Raw genomic sequence first — 18,138 nt, forward strand, 5'->3', positions numbered from 1 at the left:
AGATATGGGAACCAAAAGAGGGTGGTGTGCAGATCTGTGTGAAAAAGAGTCTCTTTTTCATAGAGACTCTTCTTCACAGAGATCTACATACCACCCGCTTCCCCCCACCACCATTCACACTAACTGCGGCAACCTTTGACAGTTTGTTTGACAGCTGTCAAAAGTAGCCACAGTTACTGTGAATGGTTGTGAAAAGGGGGTGGTTTGATCTCTGTGAAAAAGATATATTGGGGACTTGAAGAAGTGGAGATTCAAGCAATACTTTAAAACTGGGGGATCACCCTGCGAAGGGGTGATCTGCACCCCTTTTCCTCACCTGTCAATTATCAAAAGGCTGTAAAATCTGCCTATATATAATCTCCTCTTGTCAGTTACTTTGTACATTTGACAGCTGAAACATACGAGGTACAAGATAAGGCAAGTTTATATATTTTGGAAAATCCTATATATACGGGGACATTTGTACACATTACCAGAGTTGAGGTGTGTTGTGTGTGTTTTTTAAATACATTTCCACAGACGTAACATAAACATCAAAAACAGCACACAGAAACAGAGATAAAAACTATTATTTTAAACTAGCAGAGATTAAAACATAACAAGCAATAACCTAGGAATGATCTAAAAAGCTTCACAGGGATAGGACAACTTTAAGATGCATACTGGGCAGCAAGACAATACAACCATTTAAATTTTCTTTAAAAAAATCTTTGGCCTCATTTTGCACAAATGTCAGCCCCCCCAAATTATTTTAAAAGCTGGGAACCATGAGCGGGGTCAAAGTTCCCACGGAGTATGGGACTTGGAGGCAGACAAGACAAGTCCCCTGGGACACTCGTTGGGGCCAGGAATAAAACCAAGGAGGAAGGAGGGAAAGAACAAGCCATGGTGAACCCCAGCATCTGTCAGGTTCAATATAAGTTGTTCCAATCACAACTCCTACTGCGCAATTTATTTCACAGAGTGGGTTGTATCATGCGAACTCAACCAATGTCTCTTTAAGAACTCCTATGTCTGCTTAAAAAAACACCTTCTATTACAGATGGGGAGGGCAACTTCTGGCCCTCCAGATGGTTTGGCTTACTACTTTCATGATCCCTCGCTATTGGCTATGATGGCTAGGGCTGATGGAAGTTATAGGCCAAAATACCTGGATGGCCACAAGTTGTCCATCCCTGAATTACAGCAAAGCCAACAATCCATGCAGAACACCCTGAGCTTTGCCTAGATATACAAGGAACATCTAGCAGGCAGGGACATCTCCTTAAGATTATGCCTTCTAACACTATTTCCATGGGCTAAGCAAGGTGCTGTGGGTTGCTACTCTTGCTTACATATTCAACCTGGCAAGCCCCAGGGCCCTATCTAATTGGATGCTCCCCCATTCACACATCTGTCAGTCAAGACCCAACTGTCCACAAAGCAAAAAATGGAAGTTGTTCATTTTGCATGCATCTCTCAATAGACACTTGATGAGAGATTCTGGCCATGAGGTAGTACAATGCTGAGATTACGTCTGTCTGTCCAAGGATAGGGACTATTTAGAACTGTTTATTTGCTTTGGTTTACTCTCTCTAGTTCTCTTTCATTGATCTTAAATATATTTCCTTTAAACTTAGAACCCAAGGATTGACTGAATACTTTACCCAATCAACAGATTTCTCCCTTCCATGTGCCTAGCCATTTTTGGTCTACTCTATAAATTTTGAAGGAGACAAAAAAGGAAAGTTACAGATTGGGCCCTGCTTGGTGGAGACCCAGAGGGCATGCTAAAAGTATATCCCTACTCTCTGGTTAATGCCTGTCACTCTGAAATGCTTCCTGCTAGAGAAATACGGAGCATAAGGTGGTGGTGGTAGCTTACTCATGAATATATGCTAGTAGGGGAGGAAAAACAGATTGCTGTCTCCTCACTGCTGAGTGTGTGTGTTTGTATTTTTCAGTTAGAGAGAGATGTGCATATGAGTATGCACAAGCATACACATATGTAGCTGCAGTCCCCGACTCACTGATCATCGCCCCATGCAACCCTTCAGAGCTGCCCACACCAGCTGTAGGGGGTCAGAGACAATAGAACAGATAGTTATATGACTGATATATGGCATCCCCTCATATTCCAGAGATAAGCCTTTTCTGGTTGGGGGTGGGGACTACTAACAACGTTGGGACACATTGCCTTCTAGTGCTGAACTTTGCCCAATGAAATGCAGGCAACATTTATTACATTTGTTTTCCCCAACTCCTCCTTCACGCTCAATGCTAGTTTCTACTCAGTCCAGGGCAAAAAGCATGAAGCTTTCAGAAAGTCAGTACACACTGGAAATCTTTACATCATAAAATAAAATAGCACAGGCTCTTTCAAGTGCCTCCTTCCCCAGAGTTTATAAACAGGTTAGCCACCTTGTGCTTCTCACTCGTTTCATTTTTATGACACTTTTAAACTTCTAACAGCAGCCTACAAAGCAGAAGCTGAACAGGTGAAGCTTTTTGCCAGTGCAGAAATGTCATGATGGGAAGCACTTCATTGGTGGAATTTCTGCCCACGCTTATTCAAACACAGCTAAAAACTTTTCTTTTCCCTATAGCTTTTAAACTTTGAGTTTGTTCTGACTCTATACTGTTAGCTTCACCCTTCCCGGTGCCTGTTTACACTTCCCTGTGCCTGTTTGCATTCTCTTTCCCTCCTTATTGTTTACTACAACTTTATTAGATTGTAAGCCTATGCGGCAGGGTCTTGCTATTTACTGTGTTATCTGTACAGCACCATGTACATCGATGGTGCTATATAAATAAATAAATAATAATAATAATAAAGTTCAAGAGTTTCAGAAGATGGGGAGATGGAAAGACTAACAACATAGTCTTTAACTTCGAGGACTGTTTGGAAAATGATAAAAAAAATGCTTCTTGATGAAGTCTTGATCCAGAGCACCTACACGTAGAGGCTTCCCACCTGTTCTGCCAATCCCTCCCACCTATTGGCGAGCAGCTGCGAAGACAACATGCAGAGAATTAGAGGCACACCCAGACCCCTCTTTCTCTGCACTGGCTCTTCACACTATCATACCCTGTGCAAATCCCCACACAAACACACACCCTGGCACTGCCTCCACACTCAGACTGGATCTGGCCCAATGTGTTTGATTAAGATACCTTAAGCCAAAAAAAAAATGCAAGAGTACTTCAAACAAGACAAGCTGTTTGGTTACATGTTGCATAGCATACATGTTTCTGCTTCTTGTTTTCTTCCTCAAATCGTTGTCTTTAGGGCACATGTCAGGGCTTAATCCAAGACAGCAGAACTTAGCTCCAGAATCCATTTTCCCAGTTACAAGAATCAACGCTGGAACATATGAAATAGTAATAATAGAAGCCCTTTGCAGAAGAGTGTCTCATGTGTTCGGCTGATTCTTGAGCAGGTCTGTGCTGACTAGACCTGCTCCTCATGTTGCACATACAAGCTAGCCCATGGGCAAGCCTCTCTCAGCGTGGAGAAAGTAACTCAGCCAGCTCTGGTTGTACTGGGAAGAATGGCCACTCCTCAAGTGCCAGCCAGGTCCCCCGCCACTGTTACCTCAGATCAGAGATAATAACTGCAGGAATTCCTCCAGGGAGCAAGGGGAGGCTCTGCGGGCCAGATACGAAAGCTCCAAGGGCCAGATCAGGCCCACAAGTTGGAAGTGCTGCATCCCTGTTGTACATAGATACAGGACACCAAGAACACAGGGAAGCATTTACTAGGTTGGTCAAGTACATGCATTTTGGAAAGTGGCAGCCAAAAGCACATACCACTCAGTGAGATTTGCACTACTGTGTACCCTTTTTGTAGAAAGCACGTGCCTAATGGCAGAGCGTGCTCAGTCTTACTGGCTTCTACATTACAGTTAGCCATGCTTCCAACTCTTAACTAAAAAATCATGTTAGACGGAGACAAGCAGATAGTACTTTGTCACTCTTTTGGTCAGTATTTGTAGGCTAAGCCAGAAGTGCAGGAAACAAAATGGTGGCTTACAAACCAAGTATATTGTCTGTCTCCTTTCCAAACCATTGTGTGACTGTGTTACAAGTAGGAGTGCTTTCTTTAAAAGGGTTTAATTAGTACAATCCACTAAAGCATGAGTTGATTCACTGAAGGGGCACATTTTAAAACAGAGCAAATTGTATTTCAGTTGAAATGAAACTGTAATCCACCCAGAGAGCTTCAGCTAAGGGGCGGTATATAAATGTAATAAACAAACAAACTGAGGGCATACACTTTATTTTCAGAAGTTACTTTGGTTCTGGTGTGTTACTGTAACAGCCAGGGAATAAAAACATAAATACGCTGGATATTATCTTTTCTTCTCAACCCAAAGGGGCAGCTTTTATTAGACTATAAATTGGCTGACAGCCCTAGTTCTAAGACAATGAGCACCCAGCCCTTCCTGCTAAGAAAACCCCCTTTTCCACTGCAGCCAACACATTTCAGAAAACAAGGAAGCTGATACCTCAAGTTCTCTCATGAAATAGACTATGAAAGGCAACCTTTGGCCTTGTGGCAGCAGGGCATAAAGTCCCTCCACATCAATGACCTGCAGCGCAAAGGCAGACTCTCTCAGCAGCAGGCCTCTCTCTGCCTTTGCCTTTCCAACACCGCAACACATTTGTGGCACTCTCTGTAACATCTGAGCCATCGAAGGCTTTGTGACTGCAGCACTTCACACAAAATGTCGAAAGCGGCAAGATTACCTTGAAATTCACCGCGACATTTCAGAAGAGGCACAGGGCTTGAGGATCCTTTTACAACAAGCAAGTTAGGACACGACTATAAGAGCGAGCAGTAGCAGAGGTTTGAACAGCCACGGCCTCTGTTAAAAGCTGTTGGCTAACTCCTATTATCGTTCTTTCTCCCCCACCCCTTCTCCTCTGCTATAGCAGCGCATAAAGCTTCAAATATAGCTTTGTTCTGTCAAGGCTAGTTTCACATCTTTACAGCTAAAGCCCTGTTCCAAGTGCCATATGGTTGGAAGCAGATACAAAACATCTACAATTGCTTCCCCATAGACAGGGATGAGAGTGCAAAGCATCTGCCCAGGGCACATTCATGGAGAACGTAAATAATTTTGCATCCACAAAATTGGAGGGAAGGGAAGAATACATGGCAGAAGCCATATTTGTTGAGAAAGGCAGAAGTTATCCCTCTTTATTAACGTTAACATCTGAGCCATCTTTGTCCTCACGTAGGGTAGAAGCACAGCGGAAAGTGACGGACAGAGCCTTCTCAAGAGCTGCACCAACATTTGAGTCATGTAGGGCAGATGGCCTCCTCTCAGGATGTCTTTCGCCAATAGGTGAAGACATTTCTATTCTGGCAGGCATTTGCCTGTGAAGTGTTTGTTGTGTTTAAAGGTTGTTTTATTTTTGGCCTCTCTCACGCTCTTTCAGGATTTTTAGAATATTTTTATTGAATGCATGGTTTTGTATCGTATTGTAGTTTTAAATTGTTGTGAGCCATTCTGAATGTTGCATGGGCCCTAGAAGGACAGGGTAAGAATACCTATAGAGATAAAAATATAAAATCTTAGAACTAAGGTCTCTGTCCACTGTGGGAGGTATTTTTAAAATCCAAAATGGAACTTTGGGCAGAGGGAGGGAGGATCATTTTCTCACCGCCTGGCACAGTTTCTCACATTCTTTTAAGAAGCAGAATCATCTGTAGGTGGAACTCAAACTCTGTTCCAATTCACTTGCACCACCAATAATCCCATTAGGCCAGAGCTATACCCTATTTTGCAGAGACATGTTTTGAAATGCTGACTAACATACTTTCACTGGGGGCTCCATTTGGAAGGGCAGCACACACCCATTCTGCACACTCTGGCTCAGGACTGCCTACATTTCTGGTTCATAGTCTAAGGGTGGGCGGACGTTTTTGCCCCTGAAGGCATCATTTGGCAATAGGTTGGGAGCAGCAGGCCCCCAACCAGTGAGAATGGTTAAAAATGGTACTGAGGGTAGGCAGTGCTGCCTGTGGCCTAAAATTGGATTTTTAAAACTTATTTCATTTTCTTTTTAACAGAGGAAACCACACTCATAGTCATTTCCTCCTTGGGGAGAGCAATCCTGAACTGAACAGTATTTATCTGCATAGGGTTGCAGCCTAAATGCAAGACACAACTGGCTCCACATCACTTGCTTAAGGGCTTGCGGCCAAAGCTCAAAGAGTCCAATTTGGACAGGGTTAAGGAAATTAATAAAAATAGAAAGTTGGCAATCAGGTCTGAAAACACATTTACTAGGAATTAAGGGTCTTCCTAGACAATTTTTTTTTAAAAAAAAACCCTCTAATTTTATCTGCAGTATTACACTTCTGCCAGCATAGTACTGTACCCTATACACGTAAAACAGGTACGGGCAGAGTAGCCATGCAGTTGTTTACAACTTTGCCACAAATTATGCAGTGGAGCTTCCCGTATTTGAGGAAATCACAGGGGTCAGCACACCCGGAGTGCAATGGATGAACCTCACCCTGGGAACCCCCTTCAGGATCAAGGTATCTCCCCTGCCAGGTGCGTAGGGCTAGATCAGGGGACCCCATCCTTGGACCTGTCGGCACACTTGGGAATTTGAGAAACTGCTGTGGGCACCACCACAAAAGGGCTCCCATGGAGGATGTGGCTAGTCCCATAATGATATAATAGCTTGGTAGTCAAAAGCGAGCTAAAGAGGTGGGGGAGAATAATGAGGCTAGAGGCTGGGAGGGAGGGGTTGAGGAGAGAGAAAGAGCAAAACTAGAGGCTGAGATGGGAGCAAAACACCAAGGTAAAGAAATGGGGAGAGAAATAGCAAAGCTAGAGGCTGGAAGGGAAGGATCACAGAATTACACAGGGTGCTGCCGCAGGAAAGTCCCTGCCCCATGCTCCAACCAACCTAACCTCTTTTGGTGGTGGGACACAGAAAAGTGCCTCAGAAGAAGATTGTAACGTAGGGGCATATGGGAGGAGGCAGTCTTTCAGATATTCCGGGGCTTATAAGCAAAATAAAGCTCCTTGAACTGGGCCCAGAAACAAATCAAAAGCCAGTGGAACTGTTACATAACACAATCTATAAAACACACATCAGTCCAGAAAGCAATCTGGCTACAGCATTTTGCACTAGATGCAGTTTCCAAACACTCTTCAGCAGCAGCCTAGAAAAGTGAGGGGGCGTGAAGAGGGAGTGAAGATGAACAGGGAAAGGTATGAAGAAGTCTGAGGCAATAAGGTAACAGTCTTCAGTATGGTAATAGGTGCATTTTCTTCAGTATGTTATTAGCTGCTTTAAACAAGCTGCAAACCACTAGGCCTCTATAGCCCTTGCAGGTACCTGGAAGAGCTAATGGGCTCAAATTACAGGAAGGAAGATTTAGGTTAAATATAAGAAAGAAACAGAATAACTGATGGACAACTGAACAGACTAGCTCTAGAACTTGTTTTATCCATGCATTAGAGGTTTTTAAAGACAGCTTGGGTAAAACCTCAGTATGTGTCAGGATCCTTTAGGTGTTACTGACTTTCTTCAAAAGCCAGTAAGTAGACATGGAGGGTTTGGGTGTTTTTTAAAAAAAGATAACTTCCAGCCTGACAGTGCTACAAATAAGAATTTTAAAGGTTGAGCCTTAGGACTAAGTGAGTCAAGGTGACAGAGATCCATAATTGCATCTCCCAGCACTGTTTTGGCAAAACAGCAGCTGGCCATGGGGAAGCCCTACCTGGTTTGTACATGGCATTGGGGGAATGAAGCCCTTTCCCTTTCTACCATTTTACCAATTAAAAGCCCCATTTACCCAAAGCTGCTAGTTACCCCTATAGGGAAAAACATATAGACTCACACCAACAGCACAGAAAGGTCTAGCAGCTACTAGGGCTTCTCTGTGTCTCCTATTAAAGAGAACAACAGTGCAATGCAATGCAAGTCCACTCAGAAGTAATTCCCACTGTGGGGCTTACTCTCAAGTAAGTGTGTATATAGGACTGCAGCCTAGATCTCTTTGGTTCTCGGCTCTTGCATCTTCTCTTCTATTTCTTGGTTTGGATGAAGAAAGTATGTCCAGCCCAAGATATTTAGAAGAAACTGGTTGTAAGGCATTTTCACCCAGCATTAGTCTAGCCATTATACAACACGAGCAGAAGAGGGCATGAATAAAAGGATGTCCAGTGCCAACTTTTCCAAACGTGGTTGAGATGGCTCTACCAAATATGGGGGTCATCTATGTGTTCATTATACAAGAAATAGGGCAGGGGCTGTGGCTTAATGGTAGAGCACATGCTTTGCATTCAGAAGGTCCCAGGTTCGACTCCCAGCATCTCGAGGGGAAGAACAACTCCTGCCTGAAATCCTGGAGAGCTGTTGTCAGTCAGCGCCAATAATACTGAGCTAGATAGCTAGATGGACCAATGGTCTGACTCAGTATAAAACAGCTTCCTATGCTGCTGTGATATAACTCTTAGGGATTGTTCAACCCTATTAATGTTGCTGAACTGATTGGAAAGAGTGAACACAGTGCTATCAGATTTAATATATTTTATTTATTTATTTATTACATTTTTATACCGCCCAATAGCCGAAGCTCTCTGGGCGGCTCACAAAAATTAAAACCATCATAAAACAACCAACAGGTTAAAAACACAAATACAAAATACAGTATAAAAAGCACAACCAGGATAAAACCACGCAGCAAAATTGATATAAGGTTAAAATACAGATTTAAAACAGTATAATTTAAATTTAAGTTAAAATTAAGTGTTAAAATACTGAGTGAATAAAAAGGTCTTCAGCTGGCGACTAAAGGAGTACAGTGTAGGCGCCAAGCTGACCTCTCTGGGGAGCTCATTCCACAACCGGGGTGCCACAGCAGAGAAAGCCCTCCTCCTAGTAGCCACCTGCCTCACTTCCTTTGGCAGGGGCTCACGGAGAAGGGCCCCTGTAGATGATCTTAAGCTCCGGGTAGGTACATATGGGAGGAGGCGTTCCTTCAAATAACCTGGCCCCAAACCGTTTAGGGCTTTAAATGTCAATACCAGCACTTTGAATCGGGCCCGGACCTGGACCGGCAGCCAATGAAGCTGGAAAAGGACTGGCGTAATGTGGTCTCGTCGGCCAGTCCCTGTTAGTAAGCATGCTGCCCTGTTTTGCACCAGTTGAAGTTTCCGGACCGTTTTCAAAGGCAGCCCCACGTATAACGCATTGCAGTAATCCAAACGAGAGGTTATCAAGAGCATGGATAACTGTAGCTAGGCTATCACTGTCCAGATAAGGGCGTAGTTGGTATATCAGCCTAAGCTGATAAAAGGTGCTCTTTGCCACTGAGTTCACCTGTGCCTCAAGTGACAGTTCTGGATCCAAGAGCACCCCCAAACTACGGACCCAATCCTTTAGGGAGAGTGCAACCCCATCCAGGACAGGGCAAACATCACCTCGCCGGACAAATGAACCACCCGCTAACAGTACCTCCGTCTTGTCTGGATTGAGTCTCAGTTTGTTAGCCCTCATCCAGTCCATTACCGTGCCCGGGCACTGGTTCAGAACAGCCACTGCCTCACCTGGGTTTGATGAAAAGGAAAGGTAGAGCTGGGTATCATCCGCATATTGATGACACCTCAGTCCACATCTCCGGATAACCTCCCCCAGCGGCTTCATGTATATGTTAAACAGCATAGGGGATAAAATAGAGCCCTGCGGAACCCCATGGCTTAGGAGCCACAGCACAGAGCAATAATCCCCCAGCACCACCTTCTGGAATCGGCCATCCAAGTAGGAGCGGAACCACTGCAACGCAGTACCTCCAACTCCCAGCTCAGACAACCTATCCAGAAGGATACCATGGTCGATGGTATCGAAGGCCGCTGAGAGGTCTAGGAGAACCAACAGGGTCGCACTCCCCCTGTCTCTCTCCCGACAGAGGTCATCCCACAGGGCGACCAAGGCAGTTTCCGTTCCAAAACCAGGCCTGAAACCCGATTGAAATGGATCTAGATCATCCGTTTCATTCAAGAGTGCCTGGAGTTGTCCTGCAACCACCCACTCAAGCACCTTGCCCAGGAAAGGGATATTAGCCACTGGCCTGTAGTTGTTAACCTCCTCCGGGTCCAGATTAGGCTTCTTCAGGAGTGGTCTAATTGCCGCCTCTTTTAAAGAGGCCGGCACCACTCCCTCTCTCAAGGAGGCATTTACAACCTCCTGGACCCAGCCGGCGATCCCCTCCTTATTTGATGTAATGAGCCACGAGGGGCAAGGGTCAAGCACACAGGTGGTCGACCGGACTTGGCCAAGCACCTTGTCCACATCCTCGGGCCTCAATAACTGAAACTCATCCAATAAAACTGAGCCGGACGGCGCTCTGAACGCCTCTACTAGTGGTGCTGCATTAAGTGTGGTGTCCAATTCATGACGAATCTGAGCGACTTTATCTTCAAAGTGCCGTGCAAACTTGTCACAGTGTGCTACCGAGGGTTCAACTATCTCACGCCCTGGCCCAGAGTGTAACAGGCCACGAACCACTCGGAAAAGCTCCGCCGGACGACACTGAGAAGACGCAATGCTGGTGGAAAAGAACTGCCTCTTTGCCACCCTAGGCTCGATAGTGAGCTCTAACCCGTGTTCGATCAAACTCAGCACGAGTTTTCCTCCACCTGCGTTCTAGCCGTCTCCCCTCTTGCTTCATTGCCCTCAGCTCAGGTGTATACCAAGGAGCTGACCGGGCTCTGCTCAGAGGGAGAGGACGCTTGGGCGCAATCGTGTCCACTGCCCGAGTCATCTCTGCATTCCACAGAGCGACCTGGGCTTCGACAGGAGCACCAGCCATATCAGCAGGAAAATCCCCCAGAGCCCTCTGGAATCCATCGGAGTCCATTAGCCTCCGGGGGCGGACCATTTTAATAGGGCCCCCACCCTTGCAGAGGGGAAAGGCCGCCGAGAGTCTAAACCTCAGTAGGAAGTGATCTGACCATGACAAGGGGGTAGATGTTAGTTCCCCCACTTCCAGATCACCATCCTCCTGCCCAGTTGAGAAAACCAGATCAAGCGTGTGTCCCTTTGCATGTGTTGGGCCGATGACATGTTGAGACAGCCCCATGGTTGTCATGGCAGCCATGAAGTCCTGAGCCGCTCCGGATACAGCAGCCTCGGCATGGAAGTTGAGATCCCCCAGAACCACCATCCTGGGGGTCCTCAACACCAGGTCCGAGACAACCTCCGTCAGCTCAGGCAGGGAGACTGTTGGGCAGCGGGGTGGACGGTACACCAGCAGAATCCCTAATCTGTCTCGAGTACCCAACACACAGTACAAACACTCCAGACCAGCACTCGACTGAACAGGAAGCCTAGAGAGGGAGATTGTATTCCTATAGACCACGGCAACCTCCCCTCCCCGGCCCTCAAGTCTGTGCTGGTGCTGCACCGAGTACCGATGAGGGAGATTTTATTCTGGACTGACCTGGTGTTCAGCAGCAGCACCACCAGACCAGGGAGCAAGCTGATAAGGCCGCCAGGAACTATCCGTTTGGGATAGGAACCAGAAGAGGGAATAGCTGTAAAGAATCTATCCCCTTTTCTCCTCATTTAAGTGGAAAACTGCCAAGGATCCACTCCAGTCACAGTTAACTTCAAAAGAGGAAACTTCTCTAAAATGAGGAATCTGGTAAAAAGGAAATTGAAAGGGGGAATCAAGAGGGTTACATCCCTTCAAAATGCTTGGGGGTTAGTCATATACACAATAATAGAAGCTCAGCTAGAATGTATACCATAGTTTAGGAAAAGTAGCATTAAGTCCAAGAGGTCACCAGCATGATTAATGAACAGTGTCAAGGAAGCTATTAGAAAAAAGAAGGCTTGCCCAAATGAGAAAAACAAAAGGGGGCACTCACTTGCAAAAAAAGAGAGAAGCAGACAGAAAGAGATGCAAAAAAGCATTTTGAGGAGCATGTTGCTAACCATGGAGTTCCACAAGGATTTACATCAGGACCAACGCTTTTCAACTTATTTGTAAATTTATTTATTTATTTATTTATTTATTTATTACATTTCTATACCGCCCAATAGCCAGAGCTCTGGGATTAGGGGTAAGCAGTGAAATACCCACGTTTGCAGTTAAAACAAAATGGGATTGCAAGGAGCTCAATAATAATAATAATAATAATAATAATAATAATAATAGTAATATCTCTGCAAACCTGAATGAGCATCAAAATGGCAAATGCGGTGCAAAGTAAGCAAGTGTAAAATGATGTGCATTGGAACAAAAATAATAATCCCAACTTCAGCTATAAACTGATGGGATCTGAGCTAGCAGTGACTGACCAAGAAAAAGATCTTGGGATTGTGGTGGACAGCTCGATGAAAATGGTGATCCAGTGTGTGGCTACTGTTAGGCATTATTAGGAAAGAACTGAAAATAAAACTGCTAAGGTCATACTGGCCTTATACAAATCTATGCTGTGACCATACTTGGAATAGTGTGTACAGTTCTGGTCACCAGTACCTAAAAAAGGACATTGTAGAATTGGAAAGGGGGCAAAAAAGGGCAACTAAAATGATCAAGGGATTACAGCAACTCCCTTATAAGGGAGATCGGAGACTATTTAGATTAGAAAAATGGCAAGTAAGGAGAGATACAACAGAGGTATACAAAATTATGCATGGTGTGGAGAAAGTATAAAGGGTGACATATTTCTCTTTCTCTCTCTCGCTCTCATATAATACTAGAACTCAGAGTCATCCCATTAAGATGATTGGTGGGAGATTCAGGACAGATAAAAGTATGTGTTTATCACCACACAGCACGCAGATAAAACTATGGAATTCACTTCCACAAGATGGAGTTATGGCCACAAATTTGGATGACTTTAAAAGGGGATTCAACAAAGTCATGGAGGAGAAGGCTATTAATGGCTACTAGCACTGATGGCTATATGCTACCTCCAGTATACCTCCATATGCCTTTGTACACTCTGGGAACATGGGCGAGAGTGCTGTTGCACTCAGGGCCTGCTTGTGGGTTTCCCTTGGGCAACTAGTTGGCTACTGTGTGAACAGGCTGCTGGATTAGAAAGATCTTTAGTCTGATGCAGCATAACTCATACGTTCTTATGTAAGAGACATAGAATCATAGAACAGCAGAGTTGGAAGGGGCCTCCAAGGCCATCGAGTCCAACCCCCTGCTCAATGCAGGAATCCACCCTAAAGCATCCCTGACAGATGGTTGTCCAGCTGCCTCTTGAATGCCTCTAGTGTGGGAAAGCCCACAACCTCCCTAGGTAACTGATTCCATTGTCATACTGCTCTAACAGTCAGGAAGTTTTTCCTGATGTCCAGGATGGGAAATCCACTAGTTCAAGCACAGATCAGCCTCCAGGCAAGCCATTCTCTCTCAGCTTCAATCTTCCCAGCCCTGCTTCTATGATGTAGGGATTACAAGACTGGCCTACTTCACAGGGTTGTTGTAAAGATTACTGAGAGGAACAATGTGAAGCACTTAGGATCTATTCCATTTATACAGCATGGCTCCCACTGCAGAAGCATGCTGCAAAGCCAAGTCCATCAGCCTCTTATTCTTTGCAGTTGTCAGTCAGAAATCCATCAACCCTTCAGAACAGCACAAGGATAGATTTGGATGGGAACTACTGGCACCTTTTGTCTCAACAGGCCAAAGACAAACTATACCTTGCTATCTGATACCATCTGTTTACCAGTGCATTTGTGGAACTGTCCATTTCTAGGTCCATTGTGGAACTGTCCACACAAGGAGGATTTTAAAGATTGCATTAATGCAAGCTCCTGCAGCAGGGACCTTAACTTGCCAAGCTGCTAAGATGCGCAGAGTGATGCTCCAAAGTGAGGTACCGTGAGTTACACAGCTATTCGCTTCTACATCCCAAAGAAGGTGGGCATCAATTATTTTGAGTGCTTCTGGTGGTTTCTCCTTACTACAGTCAGCCTGCCAAAAATCACTAAATAAATCACACCACCACAATAAGAACCCATTACATTTCCAAAAAGAAAAGATTCAGATGGCTTTGTAAAAGAGGGGGGGAGAGTGCAGCATAAGAATCCCGCTGCTGTGCATTTCGTGAGTTGCTATGACAAAAGGATGCCACAAATAAAGGAGTGCTTCTGCCCTTCCCCAGATGAATGAAATAGAAAAGAGACGAGTTCCACTGCATCAAAAAATGAACACAGAGCCCACAGGAGGGAAGACAACCTGTAGTGAGCCTGAAAAAAATGTGGAATTTATTTAGCAATACACATGGCAAAAATTCAGCATGAAATTTAATTCCCAATTTAAACGATCCATTCAAGACAACCTGTATTAAAAGGTGCGGAAGAGAGAATCAGCATATATGTAGGTCTAAGCAGCCTTTCACATAGATGCCAATAAGACTAGCATTATTAGTAATACTTGTATTCATTTCTCAGCCTCTGGGGGAAATCTACACTCTTCATTTATGCTGGGGTACTTCTTCTTTTCTATCTTGCAAGATTCATGCTGATGCTGGTAAAAGATTTGCAGGAGTCTGAAATTATGGTTCATCACCCCTCCTCAAAACTACACACACAGAGACCATCTGAGTTAAGATAACAAGTCAACTTCAACAGCCCAACGGATATTAGAAAAAAAATGTCCTGCCGAGCCAGGATCCTCAGATCTTTTGAGCAGACAGAAACCTCCATGGGTCCAGGTCAAAGGCTACAAATGCAGAGAAAGTCGAGGACGTGTAGCCATCAATCAAAAGAAAAGTGGATCCATTAGGGCTGTGTGTGAGTCCTAGACACTCACAGAGCTTCATTGGAATAATTCCCATTGAACTCAATGAGATTTACTTACAAGCAGATGTGCTTAGGATTGCGCTGTAAGGGATTCAATTCTGTCAATTTTACTACTAATGTCTAGAGTTGAATGAATAACTGAGAAGTTGGTGGTTCCATTATCTTCATACCATATTATGCACATACAGAACAGCTTGTACCTGAGGGCCAATGAATTTATACATGACAATTTCCTTATCAGGTTACATACTGATGTTTGTGGAGACTGGGGGTGGAATGTGTACAGAGTCATGTGTGACAATTGCACACATGCTTACTTTGCTGGGTGTACACTCACTGGAAACCCACTGCAGCTTCCCAATGAGAGTTGCATGTGTACACCTGCGTCCGGAAGATGGCATTGATCAAGTAGCCCACATGCACTCATCACAGCCAATGCCTACAAGTATATCAGCACACAGGCCCTGCTGTCAACAGACCTTCTATATTCTAAGCAAGCTGGATGGGCTGCCCAATCTCTCTAATTTCAATGGGGCACCATTACTTTTAAAAGATTGTGGCTTAATCCAGGGGAACGCAACTCCACAGAACACCGTGACGGAAGTCCTTGATTTCACAAGGCCATTTCAACAGATACAGTCCACATACCCCTGCCTTTTGGACATCTGGATCATATGGTTACTCTATCCATTACTATACACACCACATTCAGCTTCCCAGCACACATACACCAACCCATGCTCAACAGCCCATTCTTCCCATATACTCCTGTAGTTAGTTACCTTCCTGGAATTGCAGCAAAACACATGGCTCCACTCCCTAAACCCAGTTCATCCTCCCTTTTTAGCCTTCCCAATCCATTTCTGACTCGTTCTTCCAGCTGCTCCCCATAAGTCCAAACCACTTGTCATGATCCACACAAGCATTTCCCCATAGTTTGCCTAGTGTTATTCTTGACACCAAAGTTCTTCAGCACTTCACTCTACCCCAAGTGCCTGTCCCCTTAAGTAAATTACTCTATGACTACTAACCAGTATCCCACATCCTGCCCCACAGATTTTTCGCTCTGGATCATTCCCTCCACCCCTGCATCGTCATCCTACAACTCCCAGAGTACCTTACCAGATACCCAAAGCATCCCACATCCTAAAAACCCAGTCAGGGTGTAGCCTCTCAGCATGGACGCTAGTACCCCATCCCTTGCTCCTAGCATAAACCGACTCGCTCAGGCCCCGTAGTTTCATCTGCAGCGGCACGTCCCCACAGCCTCGGATGCTACTGCCCCCCAAACCTTAACCCGCTTCCCTGCACCTTCATATCCCAAGCGCACCCCCTCATAGAGTGTCTTGACCTCCAAAATAATTCAACCCCCACGTATCTCAAAATGCCCCCACCGCCTGCTGTGCCCAACCTCCCCCCAACCTGCCCCGGATGTACCCCAAGTCTAGCCCCGACACGTGAGCATTGCGGACCCCCACGTCCACGACAGACTATGTCTCCCATCACGCACGGTTGCCCACCCCACTGCTCTCTCGCATACAGGTATAAACCCGCCCACCCCCTGCCTGCAGTCGTGGAAACCTTCTCCCCACCCGAAACCCGTATTTGGGGACTCCTCGGCGTCCCCCTCTTCCTACTCCAGATTCCCCGCAATTATACGCCCACCCACACCACACACAGGCAGAGGCTCGTCGCTTCCTCTCCACACAACCAGACCTTCCGCCCACTTCTCTCACCTGTGCTCTCCGGCCGCAGCCCCGCAGCCGTGGTCTCCGCGCGTCCGTCCGTCCGTCCGTCCCCGGCCCAGAGTCCCCTCCCCACCAGTCACACAGTCCGAGCCGGCGCGGAGTGAGCGGCCGCCGCCACCGAGGCGAAGCTGCCGTAGCTGGGCAGCCGGCGAAGAACCCGCGCAGGACTCTGGGGCGCCACCTAGCGGGCTCCTTCAGCAAGGGCAGCGCGGCTGAGAAGCCGCGCAGGCAGCCCTTAAATAAATAAATAAATTAAACTCCCGGGTCGGAGGAAGCCTGCTCCCGGTTCGCTGATTGGGAAGGAGGACTTCATTTGAATCGGGGATGAATCAGGGCCAGGGTTCAGTCCGGAAAGATGCGAAGTTAGTAATCGCCAACAAAAATGAGGAGCCCTCTGAACACGTGCAGAATCCTTTTCACGCTGAGTAACTCACAAAACGCCTCCACACAGCAAGGTGGCCAAGCCGCTGGAGCTCTCCAGGGACGACCCAAGACATTTAGCTGTCTGAAAGGGAACGGCAAATGGCATCCTCCAAACACAACCAACTCAAGGTGCATAATACCCAAAGCCTGCCAAGTAATTTTGGCACCTGAAGCAGAAAATCTTACACACCCTTTCCGCCAATGAAAATACAATAATAAATTTAATAATTAACAATGTGCTGTCCTTTCACAATACCCCAAATCAGCTCTATGAGCAGTGGCATCACACTGATTAACGGTAGGGCAAGCCCTGTCTGGCTCATCTCTTTTTTAAGGGCAGATGGTTGGAGAGTGGGGCCACCAATTTGGATGGCTGCAAAAGGGGATTGAACAAATTCACGGAGGAGGAGGAGGAGGCCATCAAGGGCAACTAGTCCTAATAGCTATATGCTACCTTCAGTATCAGAGACGGCATCTCTATGTACACTTGCTGGGGAACATGGGCGGAAGGGTGCTGTTGCGCTCTTGCCCTATTTAGGGGTTTCCCACACGTGGCTGGCTGTCGTGTGAACAGAATGCTGGACTAGATGGACACTTGGTCTAATCCAGCCCGGCTCTTCTGTTCTTATATTCAAGCCCAGGAATCAAGGAACCCACGAGAAAATGGCTTCTGTGATCCTACAGAAGGCATGGGAGCTTTCCAAAGGAGGCATTGTCTTTTGAATAATTATCCAGCATATTATCTAATCCAATTAATGAATCAATACTGCACAGTTTCGAGATCACTTAAAGGAGATTAGTTCCCTCACTTAGCATATTTTAATGCATTGTATGTTAAGATGACGAAGTAATGATCAAAGGGCAATTTACATCCACCCACTCTTTTGTAACACATCTTTATCTGAAAGAAGATATTATAATCTATGCTACCATCAGAATGCAGAGAGGAGCTTGTGCATATGCATAGATGAATACTATACCAGCCTTCCCCAACCTGGTGCCCCCTGCCCCATGCTGGCTGGGAAAGATGGAAGTTGCAGTCCAAGACATCTGGAATTTGGGGGGTGCTGCCCTATACAATCCCACTAAGGGCATTAACCTCTTGAGGCCCAATCTCTATAGCCTGGAATTGAAATCTGAACCCTGTCAAGTCTCTCCATTCACTCCACCAGCTTGGACTCATAAA

General features: G+C 45.7%; 1 protein-coding gene and 1 pseudogene across 1 annotated transcript in view; both read right to left on the reverse strand.

The window, feature by feature from the left end:
* The window catches only part of SEMA4G (semaphorin 4G), a 105,133-nt gene extending 88,524 nt beyond the window's left edge, over window positions 1–16,609 (reverse strand). The window contains exon 1 of the mRNA XM_063132554.1: window positions 16,518–16,609. The gene's annotated coding sequence lies outside the window, so the exon portion shown is untranslated. The remainder of the gene's footprint in view (window positions 1–16,517) is intronic.
* Window positions 6,408–6,556, reverse strand: LOC134403199 (U1 spliceosomal RNA; annotated as a pseudogene).
* Window positions 16,610–18,138: the final 1,529 nt, after the last annotated feature.

Source organism: Elgaria multicarinata, chromosome 8 (genome assembly GCF_023053635.1).
Source record: "Elgaria multicarinata webbii isolate HBS135686 ecotype San Diego chromosome 8, rElgMul1.1.pri, whole genome shotgun sequence".
NCBI classification, from domain to species: Eukaryota; Metazoa; Chordata; class Lepidosauria; order Squamata; family Anguidae; genus Elgaria; species Elgaria multicarinata.